Genomic DNA, 12,744 nt, shown 5'->3' with positions numbered 1-12,744 from the left:
TTCTCCTATATATAATATTAAAAATAATCCTGAATCCTGAAGTTGAATCATGCAACTTCCCCAGATGCAACTAAAAGCTACTAATCCTGCCGAGGTCTGGCCCATGCACTGTCCCAGGTCTCTGTCCAAGACCTTGGGTGACGCACATTTCTTTCTATGAGATCCACCAGTGGCTCCTCATTGTTTAGTTACCTATAGCCAAATGATTAACTTATTGATACCCCCGCCCAACACATCTAATATATAATGACAATGGGAGAGCTGATAAACCATGATGAACTCTCCCATTTTTAATGGGAAGAAAGGAAAGACGGTGCAGTGTGTTCACTGTTTTATTGCTTATGACGCATTCTGGGGACAGTGAGTACCTGACTACTCAGAGTCCAGCCCACTCTGGCCCTTCTCCTGGGGAAGATGGCTCTTGGCCCCTGTTCATCTGATCATATATCAGAGGAACTGAGCTGCATCATTTTTGCCTTTCACATCTTGTTAAAATGGCATAATAGGCGAGGGGAGGGCCTTAGAACAAGATGAATCCTAGACTGCCATTTTTCCAAAAATTTTTGTTTTAAATAATAAAACTTCCTTTAGTTAATTTGCAGTGCTTCACATTCAAAGTCTATAAGCCAAACCCTAGAATTTGCATCCAGATTGTTCTACCTCTCAGCTCTGCCTGATCTCTGGAACCTCAGAATGAGCTGCTTTGATGACACGTGCTCTTTTGTTTCCAAGCTGCGTCTAGTAGTCAGCGTTTGCCAAATGGGTAACTGTTGCTTCTGTTGTATAAGTAAGTCCACATAGGGAGCTACAGCAGAGGAGCCCAGAGAATCAGGCCTTGATAAAATGTTGCCTTAAGAGCTTGTGTATAATCTTATTCCTTTTGTTAAGCTAATGATCTCTCCCTTTGCATTTTTCTCATGAATAGGCATTTAACTTGAAGAAAAATAAAATTACTGAATTCTACCTGTGCTCTTTCAATTAAAGATTGAACCATTTCCAAAGCTGTATTATCTTACCTTAGTAATTTATATAATATGGTTATCTATAACTTGTTATTTCTTAGGCTGAGAAAGTATCAAATTCTACTGAACATTGCTTTGCTGTAATATAGATTTTCCTTTCTTGGCACTTGTAATAAAGCAAGGCCAGCAAGGATGGGTGGGCAAGTTTATAACCACACACACTAACATCTCCTCAGCAGCCAACATCATAGCAACCAGCTGTGCCTGTTTTTATCAATTGTCTTTAAAGATGAGTCCGTTAAGAGAATTTTCAAGAATGGCATAATGGAGCATAACAAAAGTAGCTTATTTAAAGGAAACTTAGGTTGAATTCACACAGGGGCTCCTTTAAGCAGCAATAGTGACCTACTTCCTTAGTGAACGTCTAGAAATAATGAGAAACATGCATGGGCAGATGACAGTAGCTTCATAAGACAACAAACTATAACATATCTGAAGCATTTTGACACTGTTTTTTATCTGTCAATACATATTGTTAAATACCTATTCATGTATCTCCATAATGCATATGTTCAAATTTTATGCAAATGACCCTTATAAAATTTCATGGTGATGAAACCGCTCAACTACATGGAAACTGAACAACCTGCTCCTGAATGACTATTGGGTACATAATGAAATGAAGGCAGAAATAAAGATGTTCTTTGAAACCAACGAGAACAAAGACACAACATACCAGAATCTCTGGGACACATTCAAAGCAGTGTGTAGAGGGAAATTTATAGCACTAAATGCCAACAAGAGAAAGCAGGAAAGATCCAAAATTGACACCCTAACATCACAATTAAAAGAACTAGAAAAGCAAGAGCAAACACATTCAAAAGCTAGCAGAAGGCTAGAAATAACTAAAATCAGAGCAGAACTGAAGGAAATAGAGACACAAAAAACCCTTCAAAAAATTAATGAATCCAGGAGCTGGTTTTTTGAAAAGATCAACAAAATTGATAGACCACTAGCAAGACTAATAAAGAAGAAAAGAGAGAAGAATCAAATACATGCAATAAAAAATGAAAAAGGGGATATCACCACCGATCCCACAGAAATACAATCTACCATCAGAGAATACTACAAACACCTCTATGCAAATAAACTAGAAAATCTAGAAGAGATGGATAAATTCCTCGACAAATACACCCTCCCAAGACTAAATCAGGAAGAAGTCGAATCTCTGAATAGACCAATAACAGGTTCTGAAATTGTGGCAATAATCAATAGCTTACCAACCAAAAAGAGTCCAGGACCTGATGGATTCACAGCTGAATTCTACCAGAGGTACAAGGAGAAACTGGTACCATTCCTTCTGAAACTATTCCAATCGATAGAAAAAGAGGGAATCCTCCCTAACACATTTTACGAAGCCAGCATCATCCTGATACCAAAGCCAGGCAGAGACACAACCGAAAAAGAGAATTTTAGACCAATATCCTTGATGAACATTGATGCAAAAATCCTCAATAAAATACTGGCAAACCGAATCCAGCAGTACATCAAAAAGCTTATACACCATGATCAAGTGGGCTTCATCCCTGGGATGCAAGGCTGGTTCAACATACGCAAATCAATAAATGTAATCCAGCATATAAACAGAACCAAAGACAAAAACCACATGATTATCTCAATAGATGCAGAAAAGGCCTTTGATAAAATTCAACAACCCTTCATGCTAAAAACTCTCAATAAGTTAGGTATTGATGGGACGTATCTCAAAATAATAAGAGCTATATACGACAAACCCACAGCCAATATCATACTGAATGGGCAAAAACTGGAAGCATTCCCTCTGAAAACTGGCACAAGACAGGGATGCCCTCTCTCACCACTCCTATTCAACGTAGTGCTGGAAGTTCTGCCCAGAGCAATCAGGCAGGAGAAGGCAATAAAGGGTATTCAATTAGGCAAAGAGGAAGTCAAACTGTCCCTGTTTTCAGATGACATGATTGTATATCTAGAAAATCCCATTGTCTCAGCCCAAAATCTCCTTAAGCTGATTAGCAACTTCAGCAAAGTCTCAGGATACAAAATCAATGTACAAAAATCACAAGCATTCTTGTACACCAATCACAGACAAACAGAGAGCCAAATCATGAGTGAACTCCCATTCACAATTGCTTCAAAGAGAATAAAATACCTAGGAATCCAACTTACTAGGGATGTGAAGGACCTCTTCAAGGAGAACTACAAACCACTGCTCAATGAAATAAAAGAGGATACAAACAAATGGAAGAACATTCCATGCTCATGGGTTGGAAGAATCAATATCGTGAAAATGGCCATACTGCCCAAAGTAATTTATAGATTCAATGCCATCCCCATCAAGCTACCAATGACTTTCTTCACAGAATTGGAAAAAACTACTTTAAAGTTCATATGGAACCAAAAAAGAGCCCGCATCGCCAAGTCAATCCTAAGCCAAAAGAACAAAGCTGGAGGCATCACGCTACCTGACTTCAAACTATACTACAAGGCTACAGTAACCAAAACAGCATGGTACTGGTACCACAATAGAGATATAGATCAATGGAACAGAACAGAGCCCTCAGAAATGATGCCGCATATCTACAACTATCTGATCTTTGACAAACCTGACAAAAACAAGAAATGGGGAAAGGATTCCCTATTTAATAAATGGTGCTGGGAAAACTGGCTAGCCATATGTAGAAAGCTGAAACTGGATCCCTTCCTTACACCTTATACAAAAATTAATTCAAAATGGATTAAAGACTTAAATGTTAGACCTTAAACCATTAAAATCCTACAAGAAAACCTAGGCAATACCATTCAGGACATAGGTGTGGGCAAGGACTTCATGTCTAAAACACCAAAAGCAATGGCAACAAAAGCCAAAATTGACAAATGGGATCTAATTAAACTAAAGAGCTTCTGTACAGCAAAAGAAACTACCATCAGAGTGAACAGGCAACCTACAGAATGGGAGGAAATTTTTGCAACCTACTCATCTGACAAAGGGCTAATATCCAGAATCTACAATGAACTCAAACAAATTTACAAGAAAAAAACAAACAACTCCATCAAAAGGTGGGCAAAGGACATGAACAGACACTTCTCAAAAGAAGACATTTATGCAGCCAAAAAAACACATGAAGAAATGCTCATCATCACTGGCCATCAGAGAAATGCAAATCAAAAACCACAGTGAGATACCATCTCACACCAGTTAGAATGGCCATCATTAAAAAAACAGGAAACAACAGGTGCTGGAGAGGATGTGGAGAAATAGGAACACTTTTACACTGTTGGTGGGACTGTAAACTAGTTCAACCATTGTGGAAGTCAGTGTGGCGATTCCTCAGGGATCTAGAACTAGAAATACCATTTGACGCAGCCATCCCATTACTGGGTATATACCCAAAGGACTATAAATCATGCTGCTATAAAGACACATGCACACGTATGTTTATTGCGGCACTATTCACAATAGCAAAGAGTTGGAACCAACCCAAATGTCCAACAACGATAGACTGGATTAAGAAAATGTGGCACATATACACCATGGAATACTATGCAGCCATAAAAAATGATGAGTTCGTGTCCTTTGTAGGGACATGGATGAAACTGGAAAACATCATTCTCAGTAAACTATCTCAAGGGCAAAAAACCAAACACCACATGTTCTCACTCATAGGTGGGAATTGAACAATGAGAACTCATGGACACAGAAAGGGGAACATCACATTCCAGGGACTGTTGTGGGGTGGGGGGAGGGGGGAGGGACAGCATTAGGAGATATACCTAATGCTAAATGACGAGTTAATGGGTGCAGGAAATCAACATGGCACATGGATACATATGTAACAAACCTGCACATTGTGCACATGTACCCTAAAGCCTAAAGTATAATAAAAAATAAATAAATAAATAAATAAAAATAAAATAAAATTTCATGGTGATGTGTATGTTTCATATTAGAAAGATGCATTATTTATACTGAATATATTAGGCTCATTTTCTGAAACTCCATTAAAACTTTATTAAAACAGGTAGGTTTTTTTAGAGTTATTGTACATTTGGTTGTCCTATTTTTAGGTCTGCCCCACTCTTTTTCTTGCACTGTGTATGGGGATCAATTTCAGATTCTAGAAGGAATAAAGATGGAACTATTCTGCGGTTGTTAGGAATCTGTGCTAGTGATATCCATACTTACTTTTTGTATTTATCACAATGCTTCTAATAGGAACACTTACTTGTCCTTCATATTTTTGAATGGAAGACAGTAAAATTAAAACAAAGGAGCAGCCAGGCATGGTGGCTCACGCCTGTAATACCAGCATTTTGGGAGGCCAAGGCACGTGGATCACCTGGGGTTAGGAGTTCAAGACCAGCCTGGCCAACATGTTGAAGCCCCCTCTCTACAAAAAATACAAAAATTAGCCGGCGCAGTGACAAGTGTCTGTAACCCCAGCTACTCAGGAGGCTGAGGCAGGAGAATCGCTTGAACCCGGGAGGCGCAAGCTGCGGTGAGCCACTGCACTCTAGCCTGGGCAACAAGAGTAAAACTCCATCTCGAAAAAAAAAGAAAAAAAAAGGAGCAATTCAATAAAACGATAGAAAAAGAATTGGCATGTGTGAGTTCTCACATGCATGCATACACACACTGGACAATCAAAACACATTTTTTTTTAGTTCCATGCATGTCTTCTTTAAGCGTTCACATTGTTTACCAAAGTGTTTAATAATGAAGAATATATTGCAATGAGATTATTCCCAGAGAATGGAATTGTCAGATGCTGTTTTTATTCCATTAATATATTTCATCCACTGTATGTTGTGGATCCAGGGCACTCAGGCCCATTTTATGATCTGTGACAAAATGTAATAGAAATTCTGGCCACCAACCAGGTAAAATGCCTCCAACCAGTATCAGCAAGGACAGATTTTTGGATTTCAAGCTGTTAATCACTTGAGTTCTATCCGAAGATACAAACCTATTAATTGTTCCTTCAGTTTGGGATGCTAACATAAATTAATTCAGAAAATTTAGAAAGGTTATGAAAATATGATTCTCTTATGCCTTGTGTTAAAGAAATAGTGTTTCCATTTTCATGCCCCTGATGCCCTCAGGGCCTCAACACTTGCCCAGAAAATATATTTTGGACCACAGAGTTACTTGTGACAGCCCTATAGGATATATCCCTCATCCTCAGGATCTTTTCCTATTACCATCATCAACATGTGATTTTGAGAAAAAGGTACTTTACTCCTTTTAAGCCATTACTATATGAGAAAAAAAATATTTGGCTCAGAATATATTTTGTGTGTCAGCCTAGCATACGAAAACAATTCATTGGTAGGATTTAGGCCTTGGGGATTTTACTATTTGCCCCATGAAGGACCCTAGTGAGCCGCCACTGCTTCTGTCATGAGACACAGACCTCCCCTAGCTCAGGAACAAAGACAGCAAATTGAGAATGTAGCCACAAAAGTCACAATAGCACGCAATTGAGTTTTCTTCCCTGGTGTAATAAAATAGAGCATTGAAAGTGGGAGATGTTTAGAGGAAAGAACAGACTGAAGCATTTTGCATCCAGGCAAATTATGTTTTCTTTTCACAGGAGTCTCCAGAGTCTATCCCTACAAATGAAGAAGGCAACATTTACTTGAAATAGTGCATTGTTTCTGAGTCTCTGCAGCTGAATTATATTATAAAATGCTGTGACCACTTCCATAGGCCATAAATTCTTAGTAAACACTCCTAGTGTTTAAGATGGTGAGGTTGTCTGCAAGAAAAGAGCACAGAAGGCAGGCTAGGTCCTCTTTGCATATGGGGTCCCGTTCTCTACTCAGAAGGTAAAACTATTTACAGAGGTCTTTTTTGTAATTTATTCGAGGCAGTGTCTCGCTCTGTCACCCAGACTGCAGTGCAGTGGCACAATCATAGCTCACTGCAGCCTGGACCTCCCAGGCTCAAATGATCCTCCCACCTCAGCCTTCTGAGTAACCAGGACTATAGGTATGCACACTATCGTGCCCAGCTAACATTTTTTATTTTTTGTAGAGATGGGGCTTTGGCTATGTTGCCCAGGTTGGTCTTGAACTCCTGGCCTCAAGCCAACCTCTCACCTTGGCCTCCCAAAGTGCTGGGAATACAGGCGTGAGCCACTGCCCCCAGCCCTATCAGCTTTTATACAAGGAAGATGTGCTCTGTTTGTTGTTAACGTACCAAAGAAAGAGCTGATAGAGATGAATGATTAGAAAATACTCACCCACAGCCATGGAGATAGAACTGATTTTCCAAGTAGTACACTGATAAAAAGGAGGAAATCCAGGAAGCGGAAGTTGGGGCCCCCAGTGAGGGAATAGGGGAGGGAAAAATCACAGCTTGCTTTTGTGGAGTGCTAACTCTATGCACCAACCATAGCCTTGTATGTGTGAAATCATTAAAGCCTCATAACAACATAGAGGTTTAGAGCTTTTTTTTTTTTTTTTTTTTTTTTTTTTTTTTTTTTTTTTTTGAGACGGAGTGTTGCTCTGTCGCCTGGCTGGAGTGCGGTGGCGTGATCTCGGCTCACTGCAACCTCCGCCTCCTGAGTTCAAGCGATTCCTCTGCCTCAGACTCCCGAGTAGCTGGGGCTACAGGTGCATGTCACCACGTCTAGCTAATTTTTTGTATTTTAGTAGAGACGGTTTCACCGTGTTGGTCAGGATGGTCTCAATCTCCTGACCTCGTGATCCACCCACCTCAGCCTCCCAAAGTGCTGGGATTATAGGTGTGAGCCACTGCACCCAGCCAGAACAGAGTGTTAAGTAATTTACTTAAGGCTACAAAGAGTGAGTGGTGGAGACTGGAACTGAATTCAGGTAAACTGATGCTGAAGCACCAAATTCTAACATCCACACTATCCTCTCTCTGCTTCTATAATAGGAGAGATGGTGTGAGGCTCTGCTATCTTGGCTTAGGAAATAGGGAGTTTCTTTTTATCTACAAACAATTTAGATGAGGGCCAGGAAGAAAGGTTTTCCCAGGACTGTGTCCCAGTTAAATGTGCCATGACCCAGCAGCAGATAAAACAAGGACCAGAAGCGTGCCTGAGGAATCATTTGATGCCATTTCTGATTAGCAATTAACAGTGGCAAATATTAAAAAGGGAACATTGGCTTCACTCCCTGGGATCTGGGCACAGTTTCTTATAGCATATGTTTTTCACATTTGCAGTCCTAAAACAGTTCTTTAAAAACATTGTGCTATAGTCAAATCTAGGTATCCTATAAACGAAATGATATTTAATGATTTATTCATTTGGGAAATAATTTCTGAGACTCTACAATGAACAAGACATTTTTTAGGTCTTGAAATAGGTTGACTTCAAGGGAAGACATCAAATGAAGACAGGAAAAAGTGAATTTAGAAAGGAAAATTTTGATTTTTTTTTTTAAATTTGTGACTGATTTTGTATGGTGGTTTAAAAAACCGTTGCTGAAAAATTTCAATAGCATTAAAATTGAAATCTAGGGTATACATTTTCTCTTATAGTTTTTAAAAAGGGAAATCAGTTCAATCTACATGAAAACAACTACCATGTCAAATATCTTTTGAAAAATGTCACCCCCTCAGCCTCTAAACTTATCTATTTAAACACTCTCCAAAATGACATCAAGTTTTCATATTTCTCATATACTTCTGTAAAAGTTAACTTAGATTTGATTTCTCTAGTGATATAGTATAATTCTTAAGGGTAGTGGCTGTCCCCTTCACATTTATATTTTTAGATCTAGAGAAAGCAGGCATTCAATAAATGTGTAATAAATAAGGTAGAGTGATTAATGGAAACTAACACTGTGGATAATGTTATACCACAAACACTCTGTGTAAACTTGCAAAATTTTGCTAAAGATGTACAAGCTACTGTGAAGGACAGCACTTTCAGATTCCTCATGGGATGAAACGAAATTGAATTGATTTTGATACCATCTGAATATGTACATTCTAGAGAATCCTTCAGTAAAGGAAGGAGAGTAGTATTTCTCCATTGCTAGTCATATCATAGCTACAGGGCAAATATTAGCTAAAATTTTTGCAGAAATATTATTAAACATACTGAAAATAATGTTTGTATTTTAAAGGTGACTGTGGGTAGCAAACACATACGTACTATATCAGTGCTCTATCCCCAAACATAATAGTTTTAAATAAGAATTATTTGCATTCTTTTAATAGCTTATATGTTTGTGGATTGACTGCGTGGTAGAGGTATCGTCTCATCTAGACTGGGCTGGGCTCTGCAGATCTTGGCCGGCTTGCCCGTGTGTGTCTCAGGTGGAGGAGTGCGGAGGAACAGCTTTGCTCCTTGTATTTTTCATCTTTTTCCTGGAGCCATTGGCCTCACCTGGACACATTCTCCCCGAGGCAGTGTCAGAGGCACAAGAAGGAAAGCAGAAATATATTCAGACCTATTGTATGTGCTTTCCCAGGTTTGGACAGGCACAGTGACCCCCAGCTATTTCTCTTGGTTCCATGGTAGAACCCAGAGTCAAAGGGTGGGAAAATAGATTCTACTCCTTATATGGGAGAAACTTAAATGTCCCTCAACTAAACGATGTAGGTACTGGGACAAGTGAGGAAGTGGACCCATGAATACTCATTCTGGATGCTCATGTTTCATCAAAATGCATGTTCATTTCCACTCTTCGATTTCTAAAACAACAATTAAGAAAAACAAGAAAATAATCTTCCTATCAACTGGATAGGTGAATTCTGCAGATTTTATGGACAATTCAGTCTTGAAATGAAGATATAGGAGTACAAAATTGTTTGTTTGCTTTTTTTTTCATTTCTGCTACTGGATAAAGAAAGATATTCATCTTAAACTTATTCAAAGATGGTTTCAAAATCCTTTTATCTCTAATAATATGGGATGTATTTTGCAAAAGAAAATGTTAAAAGAGCACAAAAGATCTAACTAAAAGGTGTTATTATCAGACATGAAAGCAATCAGTTGCTTGAATTTTACTAGAAAGAGATGCAAAACGTTTGGTTGTAATTTAATCAAGAATGTGAATTAATATTTCTGTAGCAATATGGATTTATGTTTTAAATATCTAATAGCTAAATATTTCCTAAGATTCAGTCTATGCATAATTCACTTCCCTTTCAAACAAAAAAAAATAAATAGTCAGCAGGAAAAACTGTAATAAGGAAAGCCAAATAAACTTGGCCCAATGTAATATTGCTTTTACTTACTTGATTATTTTTTTAAAATTCTGTTTGTCTATAGAAGCTTAGGGTTCTTAGTGAACCATTTTAAATAAGAGCCCCTAAGGCAGCTGAATACGAAAAAGCACAGGTGGCTATTCTCTGAGCTATCTATCGAAAGTGGCTTCAAGCCCATATTAGATAACATCACTCCATGTCTAGGACTTTGGGCTTAAACAGGCCAGACAAGTCAGATAAAACTGGACACACAGTCTCAAGCAATTTCTGAGTTGAAATGACAATTGGGAGCAGACTTCTTAAATAATCCTAGCATATCAAAGACTAAACCTAATACTTTGATTTATCATGCGATAGCAACTAGTGTCACAAAATATATCAGAGTTATTCTTTTAATGACTAAATTTGTACGTTCTAGTGGTCCTAAAATGTAATTCACACATAAACAGTCATTATTATTAAAAGTTGTGTTGAGCATTTGTTTTGTGGCAAACTTTATGTTTCATATTGGGAACGCAGAATGAAACATGTATGATCTCTGTTTCCTACTTGCTCAAACAGGATTGAATTAGCGATATCTTACAACCTAAGTACATAGTCCCAAGACCATGTTTTCAAGAGTATTTTTAGTCCTCAATTGCAAAGACAAGTTTCACTTGTGCTTCTGCACAGACTGACAATTTATAGGAAGCAATTGCAATGTGCGTTGGACACATCTTGGGCAGCTCTTCAGATCCTCTAGGCTTCAACTATCTTCTATTCCACCTGCTGCGGTGACAACCACCTCTGCATGAACTCTGGCTGGCTTCTTGCAGACATTCTCTGACAGCACCCCTACTTCAGCACAGGCCTTCCTAGGTGACTTCCCCAGGAGAACCAATGGGATGCATATGTCCATACGTGCATCACTAGAAGTGCAACTCTCCATGGGATGGGTGACCTTTGAACAATCAGAGATAGGACCCAGTGAATGAATTTCCCCCTTTACTCAAGTTGGCTGCAAAGCACTTTCTTCAGCTTCCTGAGGGCTTGTTTCCATGGCTCTAGCAACCAGTCACACTCAACAAACAGCAGTGTCAAATGCAACTTCACCTTAAGTCTGCCTCCTTTCCTACATCCCTCCCTTCTTGCTCACTCATGCATCCTTTGGTAGTAGCACCTATTCCCTCTGCCTCAGGCTTTGCTTTCTGGGAAACTCAGAATAGGACACAGTCAAAGCAGAATTTGTCATGGGGTCATGTGAGAACATGGAATGAGTCAGAAGTGAAAGAGAAGAAAATAAGCAAGAAATGAAATTTCTGCTACGGAAGGCAAAAGGAAATACTGGAAAAAGGCAACTCAAAGTCCAGCTAAAGAACTAGAGAGGATATATTTGAATCACTCTGGGTAAGGATAACACTCTGAAGAGCCAGTCATCTTACTCTGAGGTTTCTTTCGTTGTAAATCTCTTTTACTGAAAAGCTCTTGAAAAACAAAACTCATTAGAGAGTCAAGGTAATGGTTCTGTTCCAAAACGTCTGCTGTTCACTTTTATTGCTGTGTTACTGCCAGCAATACAGAGCACACTGCGTCACTCCAATAGCAAATGGGTGGGTCCGTGTCCTTCCTCAGAGATAAATGAAGCAACAATGTGGTAAAAAGTGCTTGGTTTCAAGAGGTGAACAGTTGGATCTTTAATTACAAAGGACTGAAATCTATTACAACACGACGGGGAGTGTGTTTAATTTGCAGAGGGAGAGAGAAATTGCTGTTTTTTGTGACTTAAATGACCTTAACACAAAAACCCAACAGTCCCCACTTCTGAAGGGCAATGATGTACAACCTCTACCCTAAAGATGTAGACAGAACCAGAGACTAGGAACTGCTTTATCTTTAAAACCTAAGCAAGAATGACACAGAGTTAAGCTTTTGATTGTCTGCCTGATTTACTATTATGAGCTCTGCTTTATAGTTTAGTGAAGTATTCAAACCTTTGACTCGTTTGCAGGAATAGAGCGATATTAGAAAGCAAGTGAGTGTTGTGTGGAATTTGTGGTTTTAAACTTTACTTTCCTTTGGAGATACACCACATCTCTGAATTTTTTCGAGGACAGTGATACTCTTTTATCTTATTCAAGTAGTTCTCAGAATCCCCTACCCTATTAACAACACAAAGAATGCCCTGAAAATATTGAACTCTCTTTGCTGCAAGTTCTGAATATGTCACTTTCACTGAAGTCTCTGATAAATGATATTAAAGTTTTTGCCTCAGCAAGGTCTTGTTCCTCAGCTGAACAAATAGGAACACGCTCTTCTTCATGAGCTCCCTAGTCTTCAAAAACACCATTAACTAATGCTAAAGGATCCAAAATGGCACTCATTTTGCGTTGCAATGTTTGGTTTTATGATATCATTGAAGGGTAGGAACGATCATTTCTAACTTTTAATGTGTCCTCCCACATGGAAAATGGAGGGACCTCAATTAGTTTAACACTCAATCCTGTGTCAATTCCTCATTCTCTTTCCCCCGAGAAAAGAGAAATGACAAGACTGCTCAGGAGAAGGTGCTGAGAGAAA

Source organism: Nomascus leucogenys, chromosome 2 (genome assembly GCF_006542625.1).
Source record: "Nomascus leucogenys isolate Asia chromosome 2, Asia_NLE_v1, whole genome shotgun sequence".
Classification (NCBI taxonomy): domain Eukaryota; kingdom Metazoa; phylum Chordata; class Mammalia; order Primates; family Hylobatidae; genus Nomascus; species Nomascus leucogenys.
Note: the sequence above shows the minus strand (reverse complement) of the source record.